The sequence below is a fragment of the Hemicordylus capensis genome, chromosome 6 (genome assembly GCF_027244095.1).
Source record: "Hemicordylus capensis ecotype Gifberg chromosome 6, rHemCap1.1.pri, whole genome shotgun sequence".
NCBI lineage: Eukaryota > Metazoa > Chordata > Lepidosauria > Squamata > Cordylidae > Hemicordylus > Hemicordylus capensis.
In genome coordinates, this window is record NC_069662.1 from 38,153,433 (window position 1) to 38,163,662 (window position 10,230).

Below are 10,230 nucleotides of genomic sequence, written 5' to 3' on the forward strand. Positions count from 1 at the left end.
TGATAAACCTGTGTCTGGGTTGTACCACTTGAGAGTTCAGGTTGCCAGTTATGGAAGTAACTGTGATCATGCTTACAGTGTTTGTCTGTTCAGACAAACACCATTAACTGTGACAAAATGAGGAGTTTGAAGCTTCCCAGCCCATTAGCATTGGGGGTGGGCTTCTGGGTGCTCTCTGGAACGCTCTGGATGAATACAGTGTCCCCTTTTTTAAAAGTGTTTGAACAGGGCTCATGTGTCAGTGGGAAATATTCTCGTCCACCCCTCCTCCTGACTTGCTGGTTTTCTATGTGCAGGGAACATGTTTGGAGGAACATTCCATCACGTGAGCCTCCACTGAAGTGACAGCGAGATGATAACCAGAACCCAGCCACCTAAAGAGAGTCTCTTAGGCCTAGTTCTTACTTACTAGGCCTTACTGTCGCTTTAGGTGCCAAGGCTCTTTTTTTTTTTGGTCATCCTGGTGCTAAAGACTAAATCAGCTGCCCTGCTGCTGGAGTTTTGTGAAAAAGCAAAGCACATTGGCTGAAAGAAGCCAATGCCGTCAAAGGCAAAGGATAGGAGGGCACTAAGAAGAAAAGGCAGCTTTTTCTTTTTTTATTTCTTTTTTGGTCTCTCCTCACAGATGATGTTCTGCCAGACCACAGTTCTCAGCATTTAAGACACGTGGCATTTGAGTTCCATTCTCTTCTCTCTCTCTTTTTGCCTGAAACGAGGTCAAGCAAATAAATGAAATCTGTATATATAATCTCCCACCTCCTTTTAAAAAAACATGCAGGAAGAGGAACCCCTCTCCCCACTTCTTTCTCTAAGCCCTCCTCCCCACTTGAAAACCAGTTGCAAATTCTGTGTACTGCCCCTACTCCCATCTCTGGACACTGTTTCTCTGCTGGCTGGGCAAACATTCTCTCCAATCCTGGCCCAGCTGCTATGAATCAAGGAACCCCATTTTCTGCCAAGACTCCTTTAATGACGTGGCTGCTTCCCATCCATCCTTACACCAAGTCTGCAACTGATCCCCCGCCCCTTACCCAATCCATCTTGCATTCCCTCTGTATGTAATTCCAATGTGGATTTAATTATAGTCATTGGAAGGCTAAACTATTTCTGCCAGGGCTTTTTTGGGTGGGTGAGGGGGTATCTTGAATTCTGCATTTTCAATTCTTCACTGGAACCCCAAACGTTTGCATTGGAATACATTTGAAATCTAGATTTGGCAATTACCTTCTTTGATTTGGGAACAGACATGTATTCTTTTTGTTTCTCGGGAGACTAGAATGCTGCTTCATTCCTCAGTATATGAAAATGCTATATCAGATTTTCCAAAGTGGAAGGGAAATGAGGATGTGTTACCCCTTTGCAGGGGCCAAGCAGTGTGGGGAAAGACCAGGAAACTCTGTGAAGAGTTCTGCATACTGAAGAAAACAAGCCCCAGGAAGATTTCTGTAAGATCTGGGTAAGCCCTTCCTCCCTCTCGCCTTCTCTCCCATGGTAGAAGAAGGAAAGAAAGAGAGGTAGAAGGAAGCACATTGGCAGCAGCCACAGTGGTGTGCTGGCTTTCTCTGGCCAGCAAAACACACCAGCTGAGTGCTATGGCAACTGCCAGTGCCACCCTGGATCCGAGGGTAGTATGAGTGAGCAATAAGTGAAAAGAGGAGTGGGGAGTCTGCTGCTAAGCTTCTTGCTCAAGGAAACTTGCCACTCAACCCCAGGAGAACAGCCAAGTGGCAAATTAAGGATATAAGAAGAGCTGGATCGGACCAAAGGTTCATCTACCCCAGGCCTGCTCAACTTTGCCCCCCGACAGCTGTTTTTGGACTACAAGTCCCATAATCCCCAGCCACAGTGGCCAATAGCCAGGGATTATGGGAGTTGTAGGACAACATCTTCAGGAGGGCGTAGCGTGGTGGTTAGAGTGTTGGACTAGGACCAGGAAGACCTGAGTTTGAATCCCCATTCAACTATGAAACTCACTGGGTGACTCTGGGCCAGTCATGTATTTCTCAGCCTAACCTACCTCACAGGGTTGTTGTGAGAATGAAAATAACTATGTACACCGCTCTGAGCTCCTTGTAGGAAGAGCAGGATATAAGTGTAAAATAAATAAATAAATAAATAAATAAATAAATAAATAAATAAATAAATAAATAAATCAGCCCTGATCTACTCCCAACATCCTGTCCCCAGTAGTGGCCAGATGTTGCTAGCAAGTCCATACATATGGCTTTAAAGCAACAAATCTCCTTTTATTATCCCCCAGCAACTGGGGTACACTGCTTCTTGTACCACAGTGGCACATTCCCTCTGAACCTGGAGGCTTCATATAGCTATCATGGCTAATAGTTATTGGTAGACGTCTCCTCCATGAATCTGTCTATTCCTCATTTAAAGCCAATGTCAATTATCATATTTTGTATGACTGCTTAAGCAGCACACCTGCAGAATTCCTCCCCATGCCTCTGAGGACTAGCAACCTGCTCTTAGCAGCCTCCTCTTATTTCCAGAATTATTATTTTTTTCCTTTTTTAAAAAGAAAAGATTTCTCCCAACGAGATCCATTAACCTGCTCTGAACCCTACTTGGGGGGCAGGGACGGGGGGCGGAATATGTGGGGTTCAGTGTAGATGAAGGTGCAGTCTTTCACTTGCAATTTGAAAAAAATAACAACAATCTTATGTTAATAACCTGCATTCAGTGGGGGTGGGAGGGTGGGATTAAAAAGCATTGAGTCTCTCTATTCAATCTGCTGTCTATACCATCTGCCACCAGCACCGGTTGGCCTCAAGTGATCTATGAAACTGCTCTTTTGAAACAGACCCAAATTTTGTAGCTCCCCATAATATTACTGAGCTGTGTTGTACTTCTGTCCAGAGAACACAGACAATAGACAGCAAAGCAGACTTGTAAAAACATGGTCATTCTAGCATCACCAGTAGCTACCACTGTGATCGGGGCCGGATGAATGTCCAGAGGCCCTGAGTTTCTGGGAACCACCTGGTGCCTCCCCCTGCCTTCTAGGATGGAGGTTCTTGCAACCCTGCACTGGGCACCCTCTTACACAGTGCCAGTCTTCAGTACATGAGGAGTTCTGGTCACCTTGCTGGCCGTGCTTGGCCAAAACTCACGCTGGCCACTCTCCAGTCGAGCTGACACAGCCTTATGACATCATCGAGCTAATGCAGCCAAAGGGTTTCAGTGAAGTAGAGCTGCTGAGCGAGAACAGGAGGCCCTGTGAAATGGTTAAACATGTAGAAGAACTGGCCTAGCTGAAGGAGAACCAGCATGGCTTCTGCAAGAGCAAGTCTTGCCTCACTAAACTTTTGGTGTTATTTGAGAGTGTCAACAGGCATAAAGGTGATCCAGTTGACATAGTATGCTCGGACTTCCAAAAAGCTTTTGACCAAGTTCCTCTCCAAAAGCTCTTGAGTAAACCTAGCAGTAATGGGATAAGGAGACAGGTTCAATTGTGGATTGGTAACTGGTTAAAGAACAGGAAACAGAAGGTAGGAATAAATGGACAGTTTTCACAATGGAAGTAAGTAAGAAGTGGGGTCCCCTGGGGATCTGTATTGGGACCAGTATTAGAAGTAGGGGTAACTGGCAAAGTGGCCAGATTTGCAGATAACACTAAACTATTTAGGGTAGTGAAATCCAAAAGAGATTGTGAGGAGCTCCAAAAAGTGAGTGGGCAACAAAATGGCAAGTGTGATTCAATGTAAGCAAGTTTAAAGCGATGTATATTGGGGCAAAAACAAACAAACCCAACTTCATATATACACTGATAGGGTCTGGACTGTCAGTGACTGACCCGATCTTGGGATTATGGTGGGCTTTTAACATTTGCCATTTTGATACATGTAATATAATCTGCAGAGTGCCTCTGAGCATTCACAGAGTGCCCTCCCCTCACCACTCAGTAAGTAGGACTAGGGATGCCCATAACCCCTGCCTTCTGACAAATTTCATTGGTCTTATCCAAACACATGGCTTCCTTCAACATTCCTTGGATGTTTTGATTGACTAGGAATGTCCACATCCTCTTTGAACGTTGCTTTAGGTGAAATGCAATGAAAAGCAGGGTGTGAGGAAGCCAACCTCTTCCACCCCCACCTTCACATTGAGAAATTTCTCACGGAAACTCTTTCAGCATCTCTTACAATTTGTTGGACATCTTGCCTAACCTGGAACGAGAAATCTCACTTCAAATCTTACTTTAGTAGATATACTGGACTGGTGACAGAACTAACAGACTCTGACTCTGGGAGAGCCTTCATCAGGAGAGGGTGTAACTTCTAGACAAAGAAGCAGTAGTCTGAATTATCCGTTTTCCCAAAAGGCCAGTTTTGACCTTCGTTGTAGAGTTCTCTCTGCTTATATAAGGCAACTATAGAAATATTTTTGTCCTTGCTTCCTCTGCAAGCTTTACTGTGCATCAAGTTATTGGCAGCAGGCTTTGTCACTCTGAAAGAATGAGAGAGAGAAAGAGAGAGAGAGAGAGAGAGAGAATATGCCCAAGCCGAAAATGTTATCCACATATGTTGTCTTCAGCCTTTTAGTTTTTCCATTTTGAATCTCCAGACTGAAGGCTAAGAAACTGCACTGGAGAAAGTTCACAATCAAAAAGCATCCCAGCCACCAATGCACCCAGTAAGCCTCATCACTGTCTATGCTTCAGCAGGGCTCGTGTTGCATTTGATCTTCTGAAGGGGTGCAGTAAGTGGTCCCCAAAGTTAGGGGCCAAAGTTTGGTCTCCCAAAGTTAGGTTACTGCTAGTTGCAGTATTTATTTATTTTATTTTAACATTTATATCCCGCTTTTCCTGCAAGGAGCCCAGAGTGATGTACTACATACTTATGTTTCTCCTCACAACAACCCTGTGAAGTAGGTTAGGCTGAGAGAGAAGTGATGGCCCAGAGTCACCCAGCAAGTCTCATGGCTGAATGGGGATTTGAACTCGGGTCTTCCCGGTCCTAGTCCAGCATTCTAGTCACTACACCACACTGACTCAGCATGGCTTCTGCCCTCAGCCTGGTGACTAACAGAAGCAGAATGATGCATGTGCTTAAAAGAAGAAGGAGAGGCAGCAGCAAATATGTCCCCGATGGGTCACAGAAGCCAGCTTGTGCTGGCACAAAGTTCTGCGTGCTGCAGTTAGCAGATTCATCACACAAGTTTTAACTGCCTAAATCAATTTAATCTGCATACATGTGTGAATATAAGAATAGTTCTGAAGAAATGAACTTTTGTTTGCTTCTAGGCAATGCATGAATGAGCCGCAAAAGGCCTCAGAAGAGGTTTTCCCTCCTGTCTGAGCAGAGGAGAAGGGATGCCTCTTCTAAAATGGTGCCTGAACACTGATTTTTGTAAGTAGTTGTATCAAAAATAGGAAGCATTTTAAAAATATCTGCTGCCTAGTTAATTGGTGGCATCTTTTAAAGCAGTCAAAAGATTTTTAAAGAGTTATTTTCCCCACAAGTCTTACTGAAACTCTTGACTTCCCACAATATTCTTTAAATCTTGATTGATTAAGAATGTCCACATTTGCTCTGAATATTGCTTTAAGTGAAATGTAGTTACAATCTTGGGACTACTAGTCTGGTGGCTATAGGCCACCTCAAGCCTCAGAGGCAAGATGCCTCTAAATACCAGTTGCAGGGGAGCGACAGCAAGAGAGAGGGCATGCTCTTACCTCTTCCCTGTGGGCTTCTTAGAGGCATCTGGTGGGTCACTATGTGAAACAGGATGCTGGACTAGATAGTAGAGATGTGCATGAAATGAATTTTTCAATTTGTTTAGAATTCAAATCGAATTCTGAAAATTTGTTTTGAATTCAAATCAATTTCATATCTGGTCCAAAAATTCAATTTGAATTTGAATCCAATTTGAATCGATCCAACCCTGTTTGGCACCTTTTTTAAAAAACCAACCAGGGCACCTGAATAGTTTTTAAAAGATGCCAAACAGCTCTCAAATCGAATTTGACTCAAATTTAAAAGATGTGATTCAAATTTGTATTGACTTATAAATCATCAGAGGCTCATCACAGCAATCACCAAGAAATATTACACACAGAGACAGAGAACTCTCTCTGCCTCCCAGTCCCTTTGAAATACATTTTGAAATACATTTTGAGATTCCCTCCTTTTGTGTCCCCCCTCCCCCACCCCCCAGCCAATGGGTGCACAGTTGCCCATGACAACACTTGATTTGTATGATAACAAGCCAACCAAGAAGCAAAGGGATCGCAAACCGATCGGAAGCAGTTCTAGAAAACCAATCAGCAAGGGAAAAACTGGCCTACAAAATGGTGCTCGAAACTTTTCAGTCAAAATGGGGTTGTTCTGCTTCAAGCTCAAAACATTTCAAATGGCCCATTTTGAGTCAAAATATTTTTAGTCAAAAATTCTGCAAGGGCCACTCAGAGGCCCATTGTGCAATGTGTGGCATTCTCCAAAATGGCCACTTGAGATGTTCAAGAGAAGCACCCCAGAAGGGGTAAGTAATCTTTTTTAAAAATTTAAATGCTCGCGGACCCTGCCCCACAAACTGAACTGAACCAGGGGGGCCATGGGGGCAAAACCAAACTGGCCTGGTCCAGTTCGGGCCCAGTTTGGACTCGAACCAAACCGGGCCAGCCGGTTTTGTGCACACCCCTAGTGTGCTCCTCCTGCTCCTCTAAGAGGCTCTTCTCCGTGTCAGAGTCTGTGTGGGTCCTGACACCATAGACCAACTCTGAGACACCATCTGAGGACTGGGCTGGGGACTTCTGCCAATCTTGTCTTCCCTGCTCTCATCCGGTCTTGAGTTCTTCTCTTTAAAAAAAAAAAAAACTTTTATAAAACTTTGTAAGCCCTCTTGAGTGCCAGTATTAGTAGAAAAGTAGAGTATAAATACTTTGAAACACATTGATTATTTGTTCCCTCTGATAGCCATCATTTGTCATGGTGGTGCCTTTATCTAACTGCTTTGACTACTGAGGGCTGGTATAGATGCTGAGACTTATTCAGCCTAAAGATGGAGAATATGTGACCAGAAGTCTCATTTGCCACCAAGGTAACAAAAGGAGTAAAGGAAAGCAAAGGAAAGCAGGGGGAAACTGAAATGCCCTCCCATTTTGCTTCCCCATTTGCTGGCAGTGAAAATGTAGAGGGTAGCAACACACTAGTGGGGGCCCACCACACCACGGGGAGTTTTGCCCCAGGCCCCCAGCAGCCTGGCTCTGGCACTGGAAGAAGGTGTAAGCTTCTAGGCTTCTTCCGAAGCGAGCTTGAACCACAGTACCTCTCTTTTTCAAAATTAAGGCCTCAGCAACTCAGAGATTCCAGTCATCCCCTTCATTTTTGAATTGAAATTATGCTCGTCCTAGCATGCCTTCCACTCTAGAGTGGGACCTTGTCTTAACTTGTCCTCCTGCTCACCTGCTGTTCCATATGGATGCTTTACCTATGCAGTGCATCAACTGGGCCCCATGAAACGGCTGGGTGTTGCCATGGTGATGGGGCCTTCACTACAGAAGAATAGGCTCTAAGCAGCAGCTTGTCTGGAGACATGATGAATTCTCACAGAATTAATGTGTTGACTCAAATATTACCATTTCAAAAAGAACCACAAGTGTTTATGATTAATCAATGAGATTAAGCAACTAAAACTTTAATCACAGAACAAAATTTGTCCGATGGTGAGGTGATAGTGCTTAGAACAAGAAAAGTTTCAGGATCCTTAGAGGACATAACTCTATGCATTGCAGATACCAAATCCGATGAAATTAGCTGTATTCACATTATGGTTTAATAAACTGTACGATCTATGAACATACAATAGGTACACACATGATTATTCACATATTTAGTTCAGCACACATGCAGTAATACACTTCCTGTCTTTACCTTGCATTAGAGGGGGCCTGTACTCAGATTCACTTTTAAAATGAACTCATGTAAGTTATTCACACAAAGGGCCAGTTTGGACAATACAATTTCCACTCATGTGATTAGGAAGGGGACATACGACGAGAGGGTACTGGGGTGCCCTTCACAAATGTCCTGACATCCTCTCAGGACATCCTTTTATTGCTTAGGGGGATGGTTCATCAGAATGGCCCCTACACAAGCTCCAAATACTTGTATCTGGAGCATGTGGACAGCAGCCATTCAGATGAACAACACTCAACCCATGCGATAAAAGGAAGTGCCTGGGAGGTCATCAGGACTTTCACAAAGGGCATCCTGATCAGTGTGCTTTTAGCACTTTTGACATCTATTGTATGTACAAAATAGCATTTATGGGTAGAAAAGCCGGTCTGGTCAGGTCTTTTGCAACGGTGGCCAGACTCTCTCCCCACGTCGCCTCCAAGCCATCCATGCAGAGGGGTGTCTTTCTAATTCATGGGTGGGTATGGTATCATCCAAACCAGTCTCAAAATATGTGTATAGACACCTGTATGCATGTACAATGCAATGTCTGAATAGGGGTTTAAAAGGTTGGCTTTTCTTTCAGAGTGCACCCCACAGTAGCCAATATTATTTTGTCTTTCAGTGTGATATCGTTATATTATTTTGTCTTTCAGTGTGATCGGAATTTAGGGGATGAGTTAGATCTTCCTGTGCTGCTGGATGGGGTCACACTCCCCCAGAAGGAACAGGTACACAGCTTGAGTGCTCTTAGATCCAGGCTTCACCCTGGTATCTCAGGTGGAGGCTATGGCCAAGAGCGCTTTCTATCAGCTTCGGCTGATTCGACAGCTGTGTCCATTCCTTGAAGAGAATGATCCCAAAACAGTGGTGCATCAGCTGGTAACCTCCAGGCTCAACTACTGCAATGTGCTCTACGTGGGGCTGCCTTTGTACATAGTTCGGAAACTTCAGTTAGTTCAAAATGCGACAGCCAGATTGGTCTCTGGGTAGTCCGGAGAGACCATATTATGCCTGTCTTAAAACAGCTGCACTGGCTGCCGATATGTTTCCGGCCGAAATACAAAGTGCTGGTTATTACCTTTAAAGCCCTGAACGGCTTGGGTCCGGGTTACCGTAGAGAGTGCCTTCTTTGGTATGATCCCCATCGCTTGTTGAGGTCATCTGGAGAGGTCCATATCCAGTTACCACCAGTATATCTGGTGGCGACTTGGAACCAGGCCTTTTCTGTAGCTGCTCCTGGTCTATGGAATGCATTCCCGGCAGATATCCGCAGTTTAGGCTCACTGTCGGCCTTTAAGAGAGCCCTAAAAACTTATTTGTTTGGCCTGGCCTTCCAAGGTTTGTAAAATGTTGTTGTTTTTTAAAGGCATTTTAAGTGGTTTTAAGTGGTTTTAATTGTTTTTGAATGGGTTTTTATATTGTTTTTAGCACTATGTTTTCAATTGTGTGTTTTTATGTCTTTTAAAAGTTGTTGTACACCACCCAGAGCCTCTGGATGGGGCGGTTTATAAATGTAATAAATAAATAATAAATAAATAAATAAATAAATAAATAATAAATAGTATCACTGCAGCTTTCCTTTTAGAAATGGAAGGAAACTTCCTTAGAAGTACTAGGGAAGAGGTGGTGTGAGAGAGCACCAGTTTTGCAAACAGATCTCAGGTTCAATCCATGCCATCTCCAGGTAGGACTGGGGGGTGGGGGACCTTGTCTGAAAGCTTAGAAAGTCAGTGCTAGTCAGTGAGTTAGAATAGATGAACCAACAGTCTTTGCTTAGCACCAGGATAAGGTAGCTTCATATGTTTATATGCAATAAGAATCAGGGGCAAAGAACACTGGTTTACACTGAGCCAGGTTTTACCTGGGAACCTGATCTGAATGCCATGGAACAAGTAAAATAATGATAAAGGTGAGAATGACTCTGAGTATATTCAGAATGCCTTCCTTTAACACTGTGTAATCTGAGCCCCTTAGCGTACATCTGGGATCGGGGCGAAGGGCTCAAGAACATAAGAACAGAAGCCCTGCTGGATCAGGCCCAAGGCCTATCTAGTCCAGCATCCTGTTTCACACAGTGGCCCACCAGATGCTCCTAGGAAGCCCACAGGCAAGATGCTCTCTCTCTTGCTGTTGCTCCCCTGCAACTGGTATTTGGAGGCATCTTGCCTCTGAGGCTGGAGGTGGCCTGTAGCCACTAGAATAGCAGCCATTGAGAGTCCTCCATGAATTTGTCTAAGCCCCTCTTAAAGCCATCCAGGCTGTTGGCTGTCACCACATCTTGTGGCAGAGAATTAATGGGTTAATTATTATTCTTTAA

General features: G+C 44.2%; 1 long non-coding RNA gene across 2 annotated transcripts; it reads right to left on the bottom strand.

Annotated features, from left to right (window-relative positions):
* Positions 1 to 576: 576 nt before the first annotated feature.
* On the bottom strand, positions 577 to 7,724 carry LOC128329736 (uncharacterized). 2 transcript variants are annotated; one of them, XR_008309771.1, is made up of 3 exons: positions 7,419 to 7,724; positions 4,213 to 4,461; positions 577 to 706 (listed from the first exon to the last, which is right to left on the bottom strand). It is a non-coding gene; the product is annotated as an uncharacterized LOC128329736 (long non-coding RNA). The 2 variants fall into 2 exon arrangements; XR_008309772.1 differs by having other exon boundaries at positions 7,282 to 7,449.
* Positions 7,725 to 10,230: the final 2,506 nt, after the last annotated feature.